The 21,347-nt window shown below is 38.1% G+C and overlaps 1 protein-coding gene across 1 annotated transcript in view; it reads left to right on the top strand.

Moving 5' to 3' along the window:
- Nucleotides 1-21,347, top strand: part of LOC136134558 (S-adenosyl-L-methionine-dependent tRNA 4-demethylwyosine synthase TYW1) — a 151,861-nt gene that overhangs the window by 98,883 nt on the left and 31,631 nt on the right. The window lies entirely within an intron of this gene.

Raw genomic sequence — 21,347 nt, 5'->3', positions numbered from 1 at the left:
TTATAGTCCTTGGAAAGTGAGCAGAGTGGAGGTATGTGACTCCATACCAGCTTCGTGACCTTAGCAAAACTACTGATGTCTGTAACCTTTGTTTTCTCACCAGTTAAGCGGGATTAAAGTATTGATAGTTCATGACTCACCAGACTGTGTTGAGGAGTTAAATGACATAACACAAGTAAAACTCTTAGTACATTGCTTGGGACATGGGTTCAATAGTGTTAGTGCTATAAATTGTTAAAAAAATTAGTTCTGATCTAAGTAGTGATCATTTGCCTCTTAAAATAATTTTTGGTTACAAATGATTCTCAACACTTTGGAGACTGTTTTTACTGCATTCATTTCAGCCACCTCTTACTTCAAGCTTACTATATTTCAGGTCCTGTGCTAGGCCCTGGATATAATTATATCTAGGATGTGGTCTGAGCCGTAGAAGCGTTGCAGTGTCCTGGGGACAAACACAGGCATACCTCACTTCACTGCACTTCGCTTTATTGTGCTTCGCAGATATTGTGTTTTTCACAGATTGAAGGTTTGTGGCAACCGTGTGTCGAGCAAGTCTTAATTGGCACTATTTTTCCAACAGCATTTGCTCACTTTGTGTTTCTTTGTCACGTTTTGGTAATTCTGGCACTATTTCCTACTTTTTCATTACAATTATATTTGTTATGGTGTCTGTGATCAGTCATCTTTGTTACCACTACAACTAGCTGAAAGCTCAGATGATAGTTAGCATTTTTTAACAATAAAGTATTTCTTAAGGTATGCACATTTTTTGAGACATAATGCTACCACACTTAATAGACTAAAGTAGAGTATAAGCATAACTTTTATATGCACTGAGAAACCAAAATTGCAGTGGTCTGGAACTAAGCCTGCGGTGTCTCTGAGGTCTGCCTGTAGGCAGATAAACAGACAGTTTCAGCACATGGAGACAAGTGCTGGGGAAGGAGCGTGCACACCGTCAGGAGAGACACTGGGATCAGAGTGGGGAAGGATCTATATTACTCAAAAACTAAGAAGTAGTCCTGAAGAGCTAGCTCTCCACAGGTTAATAATGCCTAGCACACCAACAGAGTTTTAAAAATCTGTTAAATAATTCTGTGGTTCTAGAAACACTCAATTAGTCATTTAACTGAAGCTGGAAAAGTATATACTAATGACTTTTTTTGACTTATATTGCACAAAAACATTAATAATAGTTGTATAACTGTGAAGTCATGGGTGACATTTAACATGTTTTCCAGGTTTTTAAAAAAATAAACAAAATCTGTGATAATATCAGAGAGGAACAATTTATATTTTATCTTTAAAATTTTCTGTAATTTTATATAGGTCATTAATGTAGCAGTGGAGAATTTATCCAGTAGACGTTTCTAGATCCTGATGGCCTAAGCCAAGTACACAGAGTAGTATTCATTTCGGGTGGATGACTTTCAGGGTCAAAACTTTCTTTCTATTTGTGAAAGTGTCTTTTACGTGAAGCTGGCTGTGTATTGAGGTCAGCCCTGAGGAGATTGTGGCTTGAATAGTAGTGAATGATACTGACACACTGTAGCTCAAAAAATGAGAAATGGGTTTAAAGATCTGGTTATCCACAAGTTAATAGGGTTTTATCTACCCTTTGACCTTCGATTCATGTTATCAGATCAGCTGAAGGATATAGCAAGAGACATCTCTTCCAAATACAGGCACACCCTACCGACCATCTCCCTGTCAGTTGTTGGTTTACACCTTTTTGTTTTTAATACCCAAACACATACAGCATAGAAGCCTTTCAGTATAGTGTTTTAAATTGATGTTTACAAGGGCAAAATTTCTACTTATTTTCCAAAACTGAATACAGCATTTAAAGCAAAGCGATATGCAAGAAAAATCTTGAATGGCATTCCAAATACAATTGGTAGATCATCAGAGCCAGGTGTAGACGATTTGAAAAGTTCACCATGTCAACCGAGGGAGATTTGCTTCTCCGTGGTGCCCGCATGGAGAGGCCACTTGCCTTTACTGAGCAGTTGCCATTAACCTTGTTGTTTTTGGAGGTTAAGTCAGGAAGTAGTGTCTTATACATTTGGTAGCTAACGTAATAGTTGTTACATTTGTGAGCATCTTACCCTATTTTAGTTTCATTTTAAGCAAGTCTTTGGAGGCTTTGAGTTGATGTGTAACACATTTTAATTTTTCCCATTTAAAATAATGGGAAATATGCTTCACTTAGCATTTTTATGCATGCTGTTAGATTTCAGGAACAGATTACTACTCTTAGCTGGGAGATGCCTGTGTTACTGTAGTTTCATTATTTTTAATTATTTAGTGATTATGATGGCTCTTGAAATGTATTGGGTGTGTGTTTCCTATAGTCATTTTTTTCTGGATGTCTTTCTGCTGCCCACTGTATTTTAAATTGCATTTTTCAGATTTATTCAGGGATGTGTGACTTATATTCTCTTTTGTTATCTTTATAGTTCTTGTTTAGGCATAAGTTTTGAGTTTTGGGTAACATAGCTGTAATCATACTATATGTATAACTTTGTTTCCTTTGCAACGTAAGTGTTTTTCCATGCTGTGATATAATCTTGCTCTACTATTCACTGATAATGATGGATTGCCTTCCTCTAATACTTAGCAGTCTTCCTTTGTAATTTTATTTTTATTATGATTCCCTCTTATGTGTGCATAAAATTTAATATACTCAATCATAAACAAATGTTTAAAAGATCTAAACTACACAAACTGCATTCATTCATTCAGCAAGTATAGATATTGCTAAATATTTGGTAAGGACTCTTCTAGCCACTGCGAATCAGTAAATAAGGCACATAAGGCTCCTGTTCTCTGGTAGGAGAGACAGAAAACAAATAGATAAATAAAAATTTACCATTTATAGACCACCGAACATAATGTGGTAAGACCAGCAAAAGTTTAAATAAACAGAGCCCAATCACTTGATAATTCAGAAGAGTAACTTGTAATTTTCATTAGGTAAAAGGAAATCAAAACTACAATTACAGATATTTGTAAAATAGTGGAAGTCAGAATACTGCATAACAATATCCAGAATTGAACCAAAGGGGAATTGTAGCACGTAGGATTCAGATTAACTACATATAGAGACTCCCAAATAGTGAGTGGGATAATCAAGTTAGAAATGTTTTTCCTTCTGATGTCACAGAAGCCCAAATAAAGGTGAACCAATGACGGTTATGGCGGCTGTGAGATAGTAGAAAATACATGTATTGGTTTCTGTCCCCAGTTCCTGGCACAGATCTCGTAAAACTTTTGTAATTTCCTAAGTTAAGAGTGTCTTTTGTTCCAATATTGTTTTTGACTCTGGTTCCTGACACGGAGTTCCTAAATCCCTTGGAATTTCCTGGGTGTCTTTTATTCTAATGAGGTGACTCTTGGTGGCCTTGTGGATGGGAACTGGTCACTAGAAAGACCAAGCCAAGCTTAGAAGCTTGGAACTTTCATATCCTGCAGGAAGGGGAGAGGGGCTGGAAATTGAGTTAATGATCAATCATGCCTGCATGATGAAGCCTCCATAAAAATCCCAGAGGCACAGGGTTCAGGGAGCTTCCAGGTTACTGAAAACACAGAGGTGCTGGGAGAGTGGTGCCTGGAGAGAGCATAGAAGCTCCTCACCCCTTCCCACATACCTTGCCTGCTCTGCTATTCCATCTCTGTGGTCATCCATATTCTTTATCATATCCTTTTATAATAAACTGGTATATAGTAAGTAAACTGTTTTCCTTAGTTCTGTGAACCGTTCTAGAAAATTAATCGCACCCGAGGAGGTCATGGAACTCACCCATCAGAAGCACAGGTAACCACCTGAACTTGCAGTTAGCATCTGAAGTGGGGGTGGGGCAGTCTGGAGGCACTGAGCGCTTCACTTGAGGGATCTGATGTTATCTCCAGGTAGGTAGTGTCAGAACTGAGTTGAATTGGAGGATACTCAGCTGGTGTCACATTCTTGCTTGGTGTGGGGAAAAAAACCCATACCTCTGGTGTCAGAAGTGTTGTGAGTATGGTAGTGGTGGGAAAGTAAAGGAGAAACACAGGAGAGAGTGTGAGTTTTTTCTTTTCAGTATTTCCACAGTGTCATCAGAGACCCAGGTTCCTATCTGACATTCAACATAATGACTTCTATTCTGAAGTTTACTTCATGGTCCAGAATACTTGCTAGAGCTCCAGCCATCATGTTGGTATTCCAGCCTTCATTTTGAGCAGGCAGTACAAGGATAGGTATTAGAAGAGCACATCTTTTTCCTTCTAAGATAGTTTGTATAACTCTTCCTTTTACATCTTTTTGGCCAGAACTTAGTCCCTTAGCCACATCTTGTGGAGGGAGGCTGAGAAATGTAATCTTTTAGCTGAGTATATTGTTGTCCCCAAATAGTTCAGACATTGTGCTTATAAGGAAGAAGGGGTGAATGGGTATTGGTAGGCGACTAGCAATCTATATCAATGAACTAAGCATTAAGTTCAAATGTTAAACAAGTAACAATAAAATAAGCCTATTGGGAAGAAGGAAGTAATCAAGATAAAAGAAGAAATCAATTAATTTGGATTAAAACCCCCCTAAATACAGGATGTATGGAAGGTTATTGATGCCCATCATCAAAGTAATCTCAGTGGTTTGGTGGAGATGGAAGGTGGATTGCACAGCATTTGTAAGGACAGAAAACAAACAACATCTTGGAAGGGAGACAGAAGGAGGATTTGGGGTTTGTTTGGGGTTGTTATTTGTTCCTTGGTTTGAAGTGGAGGAGGCCGGAACACGAACATGTAGGTAGAAAGGAAGATGCGAGAGATAGTTGATCTTTACATACCTCTCAGAGAGAGGTATGTTTTATTTCGATTTTCTAGAATAATGGTTTTGTCAGTGTCTCAGGATTCTTGAGTTGTTGTGGTATATGTGTTATACTCACTCAGCACAGTGTTTTTAATAAGATTAAAAAAAAATTAGTCCCGGACAATGAGTTGGAACTGAGGTGCTTACCAAGGCTTATTTGCGAGGTAGGTATATTTGTGCTAGTGTCCACAGATCATGGATTTTCTTCTGGTAAAGGGCTGGGGGTGGGGAACACACCCAGGTGGTATGAACAGACATTTTCAAAAATGACCATCACTTTCAATTTGTTTTTAGTGATATTTGCTTTGACATTTCAAATAGCATTGAAGGAAAATTTTCATGTTTATCGAAAGTGGTTTGGGGTTACATGTGATTGAGATCTGCGGCCACAAATCAAGGAAGTCATCAGGCCCCCGTCACTGACAGACCAGTGGGCGTTTTCTCCTGCCACCTCATAGATGTCCTCCTCCTCCTCTTTAATATCTTCCAGATGGACTCATTCAAGGCCATTCATCTCAAAGCTTATTTTAAAATTTTAGCTTCGGTATTGCTATTTTGGACATTAGAATTGAACCTTTTTATGAGAATCATTATGTTTGATTTATGAAAAGAGTGTGGAGAAAAAGGGTGTTAAAAAGAATGGTCGGAAGCTAATTTCTTTTGCTTATTGAAAGCAGAAAGAAGGAAGCACTTTCTCAAATTGACATTTGAAGACCCTTTTTAGTGTATTTGGGAAATGAAGATAGTGGAAACCATGAGTTCTGTTTGACTTATGGCAATGTGAAGATAGCTTGCTCCTTTGACGTGGCCCAGAAGAAGCTAGTATGTGTGGCAGAAACTCATTGCCCACTTCACAGGAATCAAGAAATTATGCCATTAGTTCCTTCATAGTCTGAGATACTGGATTGAAATCATATGTAGCCATTTGCACCTCCCTTTCATCCAGCCACACAGTGGGGGGAAAATGTGTTTTGCCTGTGACAAGTTAGAAATGTTAAAAATCATGTAAGTAGAATTTGAGCAACCCTTGGAGTTCAATAACTTTATCTCTTCTAGTTTTTGAGTCTTTCTGATGACATGTCTTCTACCTTTGGAGTTTGTGAAACAAACAAAAAACCCTGAAATCAAAAAACCCCTCTCTGCCTGTATTAAAAAACTCGAAGGGGATACGTCAGTCATCTTCCTCCTAACTCATGAACTGCATGCATCTCAAGATGTCGGGAGACCCTGTCCTGCTCCAGTGATTGAAGGAAGCTTCCATTTTATATTACCGTAAAGAACGTTTCTAGTTTTTTCCTGTTTCTGGTTCATGATAGAAAATTATCTTCTTTTGACTATATGTACTTTGAAAATATCTGGTAGACACTGAAGACGCTGAAGAATCCTTCAGTTGTAGGTGTATTTGTATATTTATAACCAATTACAATTCAAGTGCATCTTCCCCAGGGGAAAGGCAGTGATTAGTTTTTACGCTCCTGATGGCCAGTTTCTGGGAGTGGTAGGATGTAGAGACTGAGGACGAGGATAGGAGAAAGGATGGAGACCATCTTCATTTCCAGAAGTTACTCCTCATAACCCCTAAGAGGGAAACAGGGTACACAAACCACCTCCTGTGTTTTTAGATGGTTCCATTTAGTGGAGCTGCGTTTTGAACACAGTGGTTTCTTTACCAAAAGTAAAGATTATATCCTAAAAAAAAAACCCATGCAGTAGGAAAAGGCATGTTTGAAGAGTTTAGCACTTAAAGGAAAATTTACATTGAAGTTGGGAATTACAGTGAATCAGTGAAATCCCTTCTAGATACTATGTTCATTAAATAGGAGGACAAAGGAAATTGTACTGAATACAGAGAACATTAATAACATTTTACAAATCTTTAGTTAGTATTGGGTACTATTCTGTTAATTTCTACGTCTCTGTACCTTGCCTGCAGTAACATTTCAGACTCCCCTACAGCAACCACATGATAATTGCAAATTTGTTTGTGTTTGTGCATAGTAAATGAAGCATTTTTTTTCTTTCCTGTCTGACCCATGACTAAATTATTGACTTTTAGGTTTCACTGTAGTTCAAGAAATCAGAGAATTTGATGCTTAAAATTAAAAGCCTGGGGGGAGGGCTTCCCTGAGTGGCGCAGTGGTTGGGGGTCCGCCTGCCGATGCAGGGCACGTGGGTTCGTGCCCCGGTCTCGGAAGATCCCACATGCCGCGGGGCGGCTGGGCCTGTGAGCCATGGCCGCTGGGCCTGCGCGTCCGGAGCCTGTGCTCCGCAGCGGGAGGGGCCGCAGCAGTGAGAGGCCCGCGTACCGCAAAAAAAAAAGCCTGGGGATAAATTTTATTTAATCTATTTAGTTTATTATAGTTTAAAACGTTCTCCTTAACACAGAGTTAGCTACCTGTAATGCCACCCAAGGTAGCTTTAGATCGGACCTCACCAGAATATGGCACAATTAGAATGTCCTGCCTCCTGGTAGGTTCTAAGGTGCATTTTTATGGCCTGTGTTTGTTTTGTCTTTTTTTTTTTTTTTTTTAGCGGGACGCGGGCCTCTCACTGCTGTGGCCTCTCCCGTTGCGGAGCACAGGCTCCGGACGCGCAGGCTCAGCGGCCATGGCTCACGGGCCTAGCCGCTCTGCGGCATGTGGGATCTTCCCGGACCGGGGCACGAACCCGCGTCCCCTGCATCGGCAGGCGGACTCTCAACCACTGCGCCACCAGGGGAGCCCTGTTTTGTCTTCTTAATGATTACTCATGACTATACTCCAAAAACCTCCACTGCTCTACCTTTTATTTTCTATCCTTTTTTGTCTCTCACTAATACCTAGATCTCTTTTCTCTAACATTTCCAAGAGTAGTGATTCAAAATCCTTGTCCATTCTCATTTAAATGTTCACAGCAAAGGAAAATATATACAGGAATAAATCTCCAAGTGGTAGGATTTTACAAACAAGGAACCAGTGATCGACTTACATACATCATGGAATGATCACCACAGTAAGTTTAGTGAACATCCGTTGTCTTATATAGATACAAAATTAAAGAAATAGAAGAAAAAATATTTTCTCCTTTTGATGAGACTCTTAGGATTTACTTACTTAACAACTTTCATATGTAACGTACAGCAGTGTTCATTATGTTCGTAACATTTTACAAATCTTTAATTAGTATTGGGTACTATTCTGTTGGGTACAACTAAGTATTGGGTACAACTAAGGTTGTACCTTGCATCCCTAGTACTTATAACCGGAAGTTTGTGCTGTTTTGGTTCATTACTGTTTTTTTCTTTTGAGATGTTTGTGATTTTCATTGACTTCGAAATGCTTTTTATTAAGGACTTAGGATCTCTTTCTGTATATATACAAATACACACATAAACATATATATGTATGTATCTATATTTTTCTAAGTATGGTACGAGACAGGGATTCTTTTTCCCCTTTATGGATTATTGATTGAGCCAGCATCATTGTTGAATAATTTATCCTTTACCCCATGATTTGTAATGACTGCCTGTTGTAATCAAGTTTTCCTGTATTCATGGATGTTTCTGAACTTTCTACTCTGTTATATTGATTAATTTTTCTGTCTTGCCCCATTACCATACTGAGTTACTGTAGCTTTGTGATAAGGTTGATATTTAGTACAAAAGACCCCTCCTTCTTCAAAACTGTCTTGCTTATTCTTAGCCCCTTAATACATTTTCATATTTATTTTGGGATCATTTTGTCAGTTTTCTCTCCCACACAGACACACACACACAGACATAACTTTGGGATATTGATTGGAATTGCATTGAATTTACAGTTTAATTTGGGAAAATTGCCATCTTTATGAAGCCATGTCTTTGGTTGAAAGTTGCTTGTTCTGTCACTTTAATTTTTTTTGACTGAGATTTATCTTCTAATTGTAGATTCTGTTGGCTGTCTTTGTGGAATGTTACATTTCCACACATCTCTTGGAATTGTTTGCAGGCTCTTCTTGAGTCGGTGGTTGTTTTTGCTCACGTGTGCACTCTAACAGGCGGCTAGGTCCAATTCCTGGTCCTGAGGCTGTTTCATTGTATATTTTTAGCCAGGTTTATTTGATTTTCATTTTTCATTTCATCTATGTATCACTGCAGTGGGGATGGCTCAAGAGATGAGCTTAAGGTACCCCTTTGACTGTACATTCATTAATGTATGGTTTGGTGAATTATGCAAATCAGATAAGGATTTGGAATTAAAGGCTTAATTTTTGGCATTTTTGTGTCTGTGTAGCAAGTACCGAACATCCTTCTTCTTCTTCCAGGCTCTTCTTGCTGTCATTCCAGATTCACTTTCTTATGAGTCAGACATGAGGTAAAGTGCTGTACACTCAGGCACATCTTGTCACTAACAGGCTTTCCAGGGAGGAAACTTTATAGGCTTACTTCAAGAACTGAGTCACCTTCTAATGAGTCTGGTCTTGCTTTTTTTTGTGTGTGTGTGTGGGGGTTTTGTTTTTTTTTTTTTTTTTTTTGCAGAGCCAAGCTTGGGCACAAGGAGGTTGTTAACAGTGGCTTACTGACAGCCTGAACGTCCCTTGACTACAAGGCATATGCATTTGGACAGTTGATCACCCAGGAAGGGAGCCTTTACTCTTTAATATTTGGGACTTGAACTTGTGAATTGTTACAAGTAATATTTCTGGAGAAATAGATCTATCAGATTTATTGATGTTAGAGTTGTGTGGTTTCTGGCTGCCCCATTATCCCTTTCAAATTTACTTTGTCTCAGTGGTTTTGTAAGATGTGTTCTGGGTATATCAAGATGCCCTTCTCATAACATCTTCTGCACACTTTGTGTCCCAGTGTTTCTGTCTGGTTTTGTCTGCTGCAGGATGATGGAGAGGTTGTTTCCTGAGGGAACTTTGCCAGAGATTTTACTTTTTTGTCAATATCCTTGGACTTCCAAGTTGCTGTGCTGCTTTAGGTGACTGCCCTCCGTGTTTGCACCCTGAGGTAGAGGCTGTAACATAACCTTCTGCTTATTGATTTGTATGACACCATTCCTCTGACTTCTACTTATTCTTACGTAGATAGGCTACCTCTCTCATTTATCTTGTGTTGGTGGCCTTAGACTTCTCAGTTTAGATCTTCTACATGCAAAGTAGAGAAACCGGTCCTATGATTTTGTAGTCAAGCCTTTCTTCCTCTAGAAATCTTACCATTTATTTATGATCTTTTATTTATTTTGATTTCGTCTTTAGCTCTTTACATTGCCTCCCTTATTAATCTTTTCTTTCTTTTCTTTGTTCTCATTTCTTTCCTTTTCCTTGCATTTCCATATTTAAAATTTCTGTGTTCATGGCTCTCAGGGTAATGGTCATTATTACACTGTGAAAGCTGTCCTGTTCAGAATGCCAGTAGAACCTTACCTCTTCTATTCTCTCCCAACCTCCAAAGGATGGAGAAACACCGCTCCATATTACTCCTTTGCTTTTCTGACGTGTAAATACTGCTGGCTTTTATTTTTTTTTATCCTGTAGTGGGGATTTTTTTTTTCCCTGCTATTGAGTGTTTACTTACAGCTTGTCTTACAGCTGCCAGTGCTCTTAGCCGCTATTGTGTTCGCATTTTGCACTTCTCGGCTTCCTCTTCTTGTGGTTTTTCAATAGATGAACTTATAATAGCCCTTTGACCGTACGTCGATTATACGGTAGGCCCTCCATATCCACCAGTTCTGCATCCACAGATTCAGCCAACCACGGATCGAAAATATTGGGAAAATAAAATTCCAGAGAGTTTCAAAAAGGAAAACTTAGGGCTTCCCTGGTGGCGCAGTGGTTGAGAGTCCGCCTGCCGATGCAGGGGACACGGGTTCGTGCCCCGGTCCGGGAAGATCCCACATGCCGCGGAGCGGCTAGGCCCGTGAGCCATGGCCTCTGAGCCTGCGCGTCTGGAGCCTGTGCTCAACGGGAGAGGCCACAACAGTGAGAGGCCCGCGTACTGCACACAGAAAAAAGAAAACTTGAATTTGCCTTGGAAGGCAACGGTTTGCATAGCATTTATAGTTGTATTTACAAATATGCGTGATCTCACCCTCCTCCTACTCCTTCACACAAGCAACATCTTCTTGGGTATTAACCATGTTACCAGGAGGATGTCAAGCCCTTCTTTTCTTTTTGCTATTGTGGGTAACATAGAGGTCCATGACTCTTCAAACTCTGGCCACACTCTGTCTCATATTCAAGTTGATTTGCATGGCCTTCTGAGGTTCTGCTGAACCTAAGACAAATCTTTTTCTACTTCCTTTACCAGATTTCTGGTCTTTGAGCAGGAGAATTTTGTTTAAGGCATCTGCTTAAGCATAGTTGAGATCAGGCGTATCAAGAAACTGTTAAACTGATCCATTCTCAAGAGTCAGTACTATTAAAAAATGTGTGTGTGTGCGCGCGCGCGCGCGCGCGCGCGCGCGCGCGCACATGAGTACGGGTTTTCTGACCCCACAACTTTTCTTGTATTTCATTCCCAGCCTTTTGTGTATCCTTTGTGTATATGTATTTATGTCATTAATACTATGGTATGTGTACAGTTTCGGTTTTAGCTTTTTAAAAATTCAATGCTATTACATAAAAATTACCCCTCATTATTAAACATTCTTCTAAAACAATTATTCTCAGTGGGAGCAAGGGTATAGAAAAAAACAGGTCTCCCACCCCCTTCCTTCCCCTTTCTGAGAATCACATCTGCATTGAGCTCTCTTATTGTTAAGAATGTGTTTCTCTGCCATGTTGGAATTTATAACCGCTGTTCTGAAATAATCATCTTTAGTGTTAGTTAAATAGCTATATCATAAATCATCTAGCTATTTCTTGGGATTGAACATATAGCTATTTCTTGGGATTGACATATTTATAATATCTCATTATTATAAATAAAGCTGGAATGAACATTCTTAATCATCAGTATTTGTCCACAAATTCTATCATTTCCAAAGGCTTAAAATCTTTAGAAATGCAATTATTGGATCAACATATTTGGATACTTTTCAGATTCTTTAATCATGTTGCCATGTAATTCCCAAAATGTTTGTACTGAATTATGCTTTTATCATCAGTGAATGAGTGTCTGTCTTGCTGTTCTCTAGGCAGTATTGAATATTGCTATTTAAAAATATCTTTGCCAATCTGATAAGCCAAAATGGTACCTCATTACTGCTTCAATTTGCATTTCTTTGATTACTAGTAACTCAGAACCATATTTTAGGAGACCATTTTTTCTTGTTTTGACACAGCCTCAACTCGAGTTTGTCTTGAATTGCAACTTTCAAGATAAATTGTTGAAATTAAGAGCTGTAGTCCTCGGATGTAATAACCTCATCCAGAATATGTAACACTGAAAGCTGCCTAATTAGAAGTGACAGAATTCTAACTCATAACTGCATATTTTTAAACTTTTTTATTATGGATTTTTAAAACATTCAAGAGAAGAGAGAATAATGGAGGGAATTCCCGTGTAAGCATGATCTTAGCTTTGACAGTTATCAGCATTCTACATTTCATGTTTCATCTGTCTTCCCAATTTTTGGGGGGTGGGGAAGCATTGGAATATTTCAAATCAGATAAATAGTATCATTTTATCCACAAATACTTGTGTATTTAACACATAAGAACATATTAAAAATGGAATGCCTCCTCCCAGCACTTTGCGTATATTTTTAAATTTTCTAATAGGATTTTTATATTGAAGTATAGTTGATTTACTATATATATATATATATTTTTTTTTTTGTGGTATGCAGGCCTCTCACTGTTGTGGCCTCTCCCGTTGCGGAGCACAGGCTCCAGACGTGCAGGCTCAGCGGCCATGGCTCACGGGCCTAGCTGCTCTGCGGCATGTGGGATCTTCCCAGCCTGGGGCACGAACCCATGTCCCCTGCATCGGCAGGCAGACTCTCAACCACTGCGCCACCAGGGAAGCCCCTAGGATATTTTTTAGTTTTACAGCAGAGTCATTCAGTATTTTTGTAGATTATACTCCGTTATAAGTTATTACAAGATAATGGCTATAATTGTTTGTGCTATACAATATATCCTTGTTGCTTATCTATTTTATATGTAGTAGTCTATATCTTTTAATCCCATACTCCTAATTTATCCCTCCCCCTCCCCTTTCCCCTTTAGTAACCATAAGTTTTTTTTCTATGTGAGTCTGCTTCTATTTTGTAAATAAATTGATTTGTGTTACATTTTCTGATTCCACATGTAATTGATATCATATATTTGTCTTTCTTTGTCTGACTTACTTAGTATGATAATCTCTAGGTCCATCCATGTTGCTGCAAATGGCAGTATTTCATTCTTTTTTTATGGCTGAGTAATATTCCATTTTATGGATTCCATCCATTCAATAAGATGGATACCACATCTTCTTTATCCATTCATCTATCGATGGACATTTAGGTTGCTACCATGTCTTGGCTATTGTGAATACTGCTACTATGAACATTGGTGTGCATGTATCTTTTCGAATTAGTTTTCATCTTTCCCAGATATATGCCCAGGAGTGGGATTGCTGGATCATATGATAACTCTATTTTTAGTTTTTAAAGGAAACTCCATACTGTTCTCTACAGTGGCTGCACCACTTTACATTCCCATCAACAGTGTGGAAGGGTTCCCTTTTCTCCACACCCTCTCTAGCATTTAATATTTGTAGACTTTCTGATGATGGCCCTTCTGACCAGCATGAGGTGATACCTCTTTGTAGTTTTGATTTTCATTTTGGTTTGTTTCTGGTTTCTTTTGCTGTGCAAAAGCTTATAAGTTATTTTTTTTAAGCCCCTCATTTTCTGTCTTCCTCCTTATGTTGTTAATTTCACAGATTACGTTTTATACATTGCATGCCCATTAACGTAGATTTATAATTATTGTTTTAGGTATATGTGTTTTAAATCACATAGGAACAAAAAAAGGAATTAGAAACCAGAAATAGAACAATACTGGCTTTCACATTTACATATTTAGTTACCTTTATCACAGTTCTTTACTCATGGTTTCAGGTTGCTGTCTGGTGTCCTTTCATGTCATCCTGAAGCATTCCCTTTAGCATTTCTTCTGTGGCAGTTCTGCTAGTGATGAACTCCCTGAGCTTTTGTTTATCTGGAAATGACTTTATTTATTTATTTATTTATTGCTGCATTGGGACTTTGTTGCTGCGTGTGGGCTTTCTCTAGTTGCAGCGAGCGGGGGCTACTCTTCGTTGCGGTGCGCAGGCTTTGCATTGCGGTGGCTTCTCTTGTTGTGGAGCGCGGGCTTCAGTAGTTGTAGCATGTGGGCTCAGTAGTTGTGGCTTGCGGGCTCTAGAGCGCAGGCTCAGTAGTTGTGGCACACTGGCTTAGCTGCTCCGCAGCATGTGGGATCTTCCCCAACCAGAGCTCGAACCCATGTCCCCTGCATTGGCAGGTGGATTCTTAACCACTGTGCCACCAGGGAAGTCCCTCTCCTTTATTTTTGAAGTATAGTTTTACCAGATGTAGAATTCTTTGTTGATAGTTTTTTCTTTCAGCAATTTAAATATGTCATCCCACTGTCTCCTGACTATTATGGTTGATGGTGAGAAATAGGCTCTGATCTTATCAAGGATCCCTGTACATGACAAGTCACTTCTCTTTTGCTGCTTTCAAGATTCTGTCTTTTGACAGTTTGATTATAATATATCTCAGTGTGCATCTCTTTGAGTTTATCCTACTTGAAGTTCGTTGTGCTTCTTCAATGTGTAGACTCATGTTTTTCATCAAATTTTGGAAGTTTTGGCCATTTTGTTTTCAAATATTATTTTTTGCCATTTTCTCTCTCCTGAGATTTTCGTAATGAACATGTTGAACGTTTCATGGTGTTCTACAGGTCTTTAAAGAGAAATGTAAATAATAAACCTACAACCCTTCTCTTACTTCTCATCCTCAGAAGTAAGCACTATTAATGGCTTCATGTGTTTCCTTCTATGATTTCTTTTCCTGTTGGGTTGGATTTTCTTCACTGAGTCTTATAACATTGTCTTTGCCCTCTTTCTTTGATCTGCATTTTCAGTTATTCATTACAGTTTAATTTGGTTGGTTACTTAGTTAATTTATTTTGGAAGTAATTCTATAATAATTTTCCTGCTTGTCTTCTTTGATTATAAAGAATACTTCATTTGGCTGCATCATGAATTATATCTTTGAATTTATTTTCTAATTCTTTGCTTATTTGACATATCAGATGGACACATTTTGTTTTGTCTCCCACGAACAGTAAAAAATTTAGTTAATTAAAGCCATTTTAAGAAAAGTATGTTTTCTAAGGACTTTGAAAGATTCATTGCCCAATTTCTAGTAGAGGCAATACATATTCTTTTGCTTTTACAAACAATGGTCGTCAGTGAGGGATTTTTTCAATTTTAAGGTTTTTTTGTTTGTTTTAAAGAGTTTAGAATTAATTTTTTGACAAGCATGATATGACTCGGTCAGCATTCAATTTGTTTTTTTTGTTTTTTAATTGGGATATAGTTGCTTTACAGTGTTGTGCTAGTTTCTGCTGTACAGCAAAGTGAATCAGCCATATGTATACATATATCCCCTCCTTTTTGGATTTCCTTCCCTTTGAGAAGCCAGGCAGGAGTGGTGGAGTCTTACCTTTCTGGTTTCCTGGTTCCTCTCCTCTTTTGGTATTAACCATTGTTGCTAATTTCTTTTCTGACTTTGGTTTTGTTCGTTTACTAGAATAAAATGTAGATTATACAACAGTCGGTACGTTGGTTGCTTGTTCACTGCTGTATCTCTAGCATCTAGTATTATACCTGGTGTACAGTGGGACCTGGTAACTGTTGGTTGAACTGATATCTGTGTGAACAAATGAATGAATCTGTGTAACTGCTGCTGGTGGTGGTGATGATGGTAGCTGAAATTTATTCATAGTTTTCTATCTTCCAGGCTGTGTTCTAAGTTCTTTATTTGTTTTAGTTCTTTTAATTTTACAGCAATACTATGAGATATAGATACTGTTACTCTTCCTATTTTACAGAGGCACAGAGAGCATGCCTGAGCTCACACAGCTGACTCCAGAGCCCAGTAGCTTAATTGCTACTATGTACTCTTTTCCTCATCTTATACTTTTTCCCTCTTTTCTCTCCTCCTTCCTAACTACTCAGACTTTTTCTACTTTGTACTCAATCCTTTTTTCCCTCACTTCCCTTTGATAAGCATTTAACATTTACCTTTGGAATTTTGACCTCAATTTTCACTCCATGTATTGAATTGGCCAAAAAGTTCATTCAGGTTCTTCCGTACCACCCCGAAAGAACTTTTTGGCCAACCCAGTATTTTCAGTCCGTGTATTGCTTCCCTCTAAGAAACAAACATAAGTTAAAACCCCAATTTAAACTCTGTCACAGAGATCTGGTCTGAATTCTAGAGGTTAACGTCTAGGTTTCTTGCTGCATAGCCTAGCTGCACATTGATTGTGATGTTACTTTCAGATCCACCCCTCCCTCCCATTTTATTGTGTTTGTTACTACCACGGGGGGGAAAAAATCCTAGACTCTCAAATTAAACAGAAAACACATGAAATTATAACATGCCAGCTACTTGACACTTTTTTACAAATCTCATTGTGACATTTTACAAATCACATTGTAGCCTGAACAGAAAGTAGCTAAACTTTTTGCCTGAATTGGATACTTTCATCTTCATTTTTGTATTCTGTAGTATTACACTAACCCTGTCCCTACTAGATAATATGCCACATTCAGAAAATCCTGCAGTAATAACTGACCAGAACCTATGCAAATTAAAATTACTAACTAAATCCCCAAACTGGGGGAAAAAATAGGTTTTATTCAAATTAAATTACTACAATACAATCCAGTTTGTACTCCAATTTTTTCTTTCTTTTTTTTAATCTAAAGGAAGGATAAAATAAAGTGTTAAGTATGTCCTTTGCAAAGGAAATTCCAGCTCTCACCTCTCAAGCAACATCTGTACTCAGTTTTTGTTTTAATTTGATCTAACTGGAGTATAACACAACTTTCTTCTATAGACTTTAGGAACTGCTTTAACTAATTTTAAACAGACTTTAAAGTCTCCAAAACCATCCCATCGAGCAGGCTCCCTACAGACACAGTGAAACCCAGAATGTGAATTTGATAATTTGAAATAAAATCTAATGACATTTCTTTTTTAGTAACCCCATAGTGCTTTTCTTTGTCCTTAACAATCTGAACATTAGTAGGCTATAGATAAAAGGTAAATGTACTAAAATTAGTTATATCTGTTGATCAAAAGATATGAAGAAATCAGAAAGGAAAGCCATCAAGTGGATGAAAATATTTCTAATACAATTATAACAGCATTCTTACAGCCAGAATACATAAAGAATTTGAAAAACCCAGTAGTAAAAAGACAGCTATCCCAATAAAGAAATATTCAAAACATTTGAACAAGTACTTCACAAAAGAAGAGATCAGGATGGCCAAAAACATACTCAACTTCATCAGTAAACGGGCAAATACAAAATAGGACAGTGCAGGAATGGCTAAAATTTAAAAGACTAACAACAAGTGTTGGTGAAGAAGAGAAGCAGCTGGAACTCTGATCCACTGCAGGTGGAAGTATGGTGAAATGACTTTGGAAACCAATTTAGCAGTATCTGCACATCCTGTGATCCAGCATTTCCACTCTTAGGAACATTCAAGAGACATCCATCGGGAGTCAGGTACAGTAACAGTCATAGCAATTCTATTTTGTAAGAGACCCAAACTGAGGAAAAAACCAACGAACCAACAACTTTCACTAACGTAAGTATTTTCATATACTGGAGTGCTAAACAGCAGCAAAAATATATCTGAGGCTAAAGTCACCATCAAACTCAGTGAAAGAAGCCAGACATAGAAGAATACATGTCATAATCGCATTTCATAAAATTCCCTAAAGCAGGAAGAACTAAACTCTAGTGTTACGAGAGAGAACAGCATTTTATAATAACTAAAAACTGGAAATAATCTAGATGTCTATCAGTGGGGGAAACGGTTGAATAAATTATTGTATATTTATATAATGGAATATTAGATAACGAAGAAAATGAACAAATCTCGACATACAGCGACACGGATGAACTTTATAAACACAGTGTTGTATGACAGAAGCAAGATGCAAAACAGTCTATGGTTCTATGTATATAAATTGCAAACACAGGCAAAAACCTAAACTTTAATGTTGAAGTCAGGATATTAGATAGCTTTGGGGTTAAAGCAATGGATGGTGACTGGGTGATGAATATTTTCTTTGTGTTAATCCCTTGGGCTGTCCATTCGTGTTTTATGTATGTTTCTCTTTGTATGATTTCTTCCACAATTTGAAAAGGTTAAGCAAGGAGAGAGAGTCTGCCTTGGATTCATTCTGCTTGGGTTCGTATCCCAGCTTTGCTGCTTTCCAACTGTGTAACTTTGGGAAATTCACTTAGCAGCACTAGACCTCAATTTCATATCTGTAATGTGAAGCTAATAAACCTATTTTGTAAGATTTGTTGCAAAGATGAGACAAATATTGGAATCTTTGCTAAGATGTTAAACACAACAACAGCTGGCACATAGTAAGGGCTGACTCATTGCTAACTCTTGCTTTTGTTATTGTTGGTATCATTGCCAGTTTATTTGTTGAAAGGAATTTTAAACTCCCATTGGAATTACATTATATTTAGAAATCTATCATGGCTGTCCATGTAGGCTAGTTTTTTATGGTCTCAGAAATATTTACTTTTTTCACTCTCCATGTTATTTCATAAATAATCATCAAGTATTGTATAGATGTATTTTAGAGTTGAAGTAGAATTTTCTTTGCCTTGCATTTTGTAGTCGTACATATAGTATATATGTACCATACATATGGCATATAATAGCTAATACTTAGTATGACTTACTGCTGCCAACATGGTTCTAAGCGTTATGTAGATGGACACTTTTAATCCTGTGTAAACTCCCATCTTGCACAGATAGAAACTGAGACAGAGTTAAAGATGGGTAGTATGTGGTCTGGGATTCAGTCTGGCCTCAGAGTCCACATTTACCCCACTGCTCTATGCTAGGAAAGCTGCTCATTTTTCTATTTTTATTTGGTAACTGACCAATTTTACTTAATCTGATTTTCTTAGGTTTCCAAGAAGCCAGCTATATCATTTGCAAGTAATTGTTTTTTGTATACTATCCACTTATTCTTTTTTTTGTTTTGCGTTATGCGGGCCTCGCACTGCTGTGGCCTCTCCCGCTGCGGAGCACAGGCTCCGGACGCGCAGGCCCAGCGGCCATGGCTCACGGGCCCAGCCGCTCCGCAGCATGTGGGATCCTCCCGGACTGGGGCACGAACCTGTGTCCCCTGCATTGGCAGGCGGACTCCCAACCACTGTGCCACCAGGGAAGCCCTATCCACTTATTCTTGTTCTTGCCTTATTGCTTTGATTTTAACTTTCAGGGAAGTGTTTATAAAAATAGTAGAGTGGACATTCTGCTGTTATTCTGATTAAATAGAAATGCCTCTATTTTTACATCTCTAAGAATGACATGGACTATTGACTGGAGAGTGTTTTCTTTATGTTAAGGATGTGTTTTTTAATTTTTGAGTTTACCAAATGGTTTTTCAGTTGTTCATTCTGTTTTAAAATCAGGGATGGGCTTTAAATGATATGAAATGTCTTTGTGTGTCTATAAGATGATTGTATAACTTTTCTGTGTTGAGCTATTGACGTGATGAATTGTATAATATATAGTCTAATATTGAATCATCTTTGCATTTCTAGAATTTTTAACATAATGCTGAATTTCATTTGCTAAAATTTCTGTAAGATTTTTGCATATATAAGTACAAGTGAGATTGGCCTGCACTTCTCTACCATTTTTGTTAGGTTTTGGCATTGGGTGAATTCTAGCTATGTGAAGGGAATCTGGAAGATTTCTATCATTTGTGCATTATACACTGCATTTTAAAAATAAGTTTTGAGTACATTTTCTGATATGGCTGCCTAATACTGTTCATCCCTAGGTTATCTTCAGACATGAGCAAAAGTAGAGAGATTGGCATTCTTTTTTTTTTTTTCTTTTTTTCTTTTTTTTTTTTTGCGGTACGCGGGCCTCTCACTGTTGTGGCCTCTCCCGTTGTGGAGCACAGGCTCCGGACGCGCAGGCTCAGCGGCCATGGCTCACGGGCCCAGCCGCTCCGCGGCATGTGGAATCTTCCCAGACCAGGGCACGGACCCTCGTCCCATGCATCGGCAGGCGGACTCAACCACTGCGCCACCAGGGAAGCCCGACATTTTTTTAAATTGAAGTATAATTGATGTACAATATTATATGTTTCAGGTGTACAGTATAGTGATTCACAAATTTTAAAGGTTATACTCCATTTATAGTTATTATAAAATATTGGCTATATTCCCTGTGTTGTACAACTGTGTTGTACAATATATCCTTGTAGCTTATTTTATATATAATAGTTTATACTTCTTAATCCCCTACCCCTATCTTGCGTCTCCCCCCTCCCCTCTCCCCATTGGTAACTACTAATTTGTTCTTTATATCTGAGTCTCTTTTTTGTTATATTCACTAGTTTGTTGTAATTTTTATATTCCACATATAAGTGATATCATAAAGTATTTGTCTTTCTCTGTCTGACTTATTTCACTTAGCATAATGCCCTCCAAGTCCAACCATGTTGTTGCAAATGGCAAAATTTCATTCTTTTTTATGGCTGAGTAGTATTCCATTGTGTGTGTGTGTGTGTGTGTGTGTGTGTGTATATATACACACACCACATTTTTATCCGTTCATCTGTTGGTGGACTTTAGGTTGCTTTCATATCTTGGTGATTGTAAATAATGCTGCTGTGAACACTGGGGTGCATGTAGAGAGAGACTGGTATCATTTTGTTCACGTCTTACTTCACTTTGTTTTTCTCTTGAGTATTTTGAGCCTTGCTACTTAAAGCATGGTTTGAGGTTTAGCAGCATGGATACTACCCAGGAACTTGCTACAGATGGATGTAATCATGTGTACATAACTACACGTGTCACATCATCTTTGCCATATTCTGTTGGTTAAAGGCAAGTCACAGGTTCTGCCCCCACTCTTGTTGTAGATTTTAAACTATCATTAATCATGTTGTTTTGAGATGTTTGAATAAGTCTTTGAACTTTTAGTAATTTGTCTAGGGTCCTGGAAGGGAGCTACAAAGTCAAAGGTATAAAGCTTTTAAAGGCTTGCATGACTGTTGTCTAATGGCTTTTCAGAAGATCAATACCTCTTTTGGTTACATGGTAAACAAATGGCAACATTGACAGTTCATCAATGTGCCTTTTCTGCCAAGTAGAGATCATTAAATAATGAGGAAGCAGGAAAGAGGACAAGAGTGATTAGAAATTCTTACTGTAAATAACTTTGAGCAATTGATACCTGAAAGCCTGAAGGTTATGTGAAGTAATTTTCACCAATCTAAAACTGTTTGGTCAATTTACTATT

The sequence above is a fragment of the Phocoena phocoena genome, chromosome 15 (genome assembly GCF_963924675.1).
Source record: "Phocoena phocoena chromosome 15, mPhoPho1.1, whole genome shotgun sequence".
NCBI lineage: Eukaryota > Metazoa > Chordata > Mammalia > Artiodactyla > Phocoenidae > Phocoena > Phocoena phocoena.
Note: the sequence above shows the minus strand (reverse complement) of the source record. Positions and strands in the feature narration are given on the sequence as shown.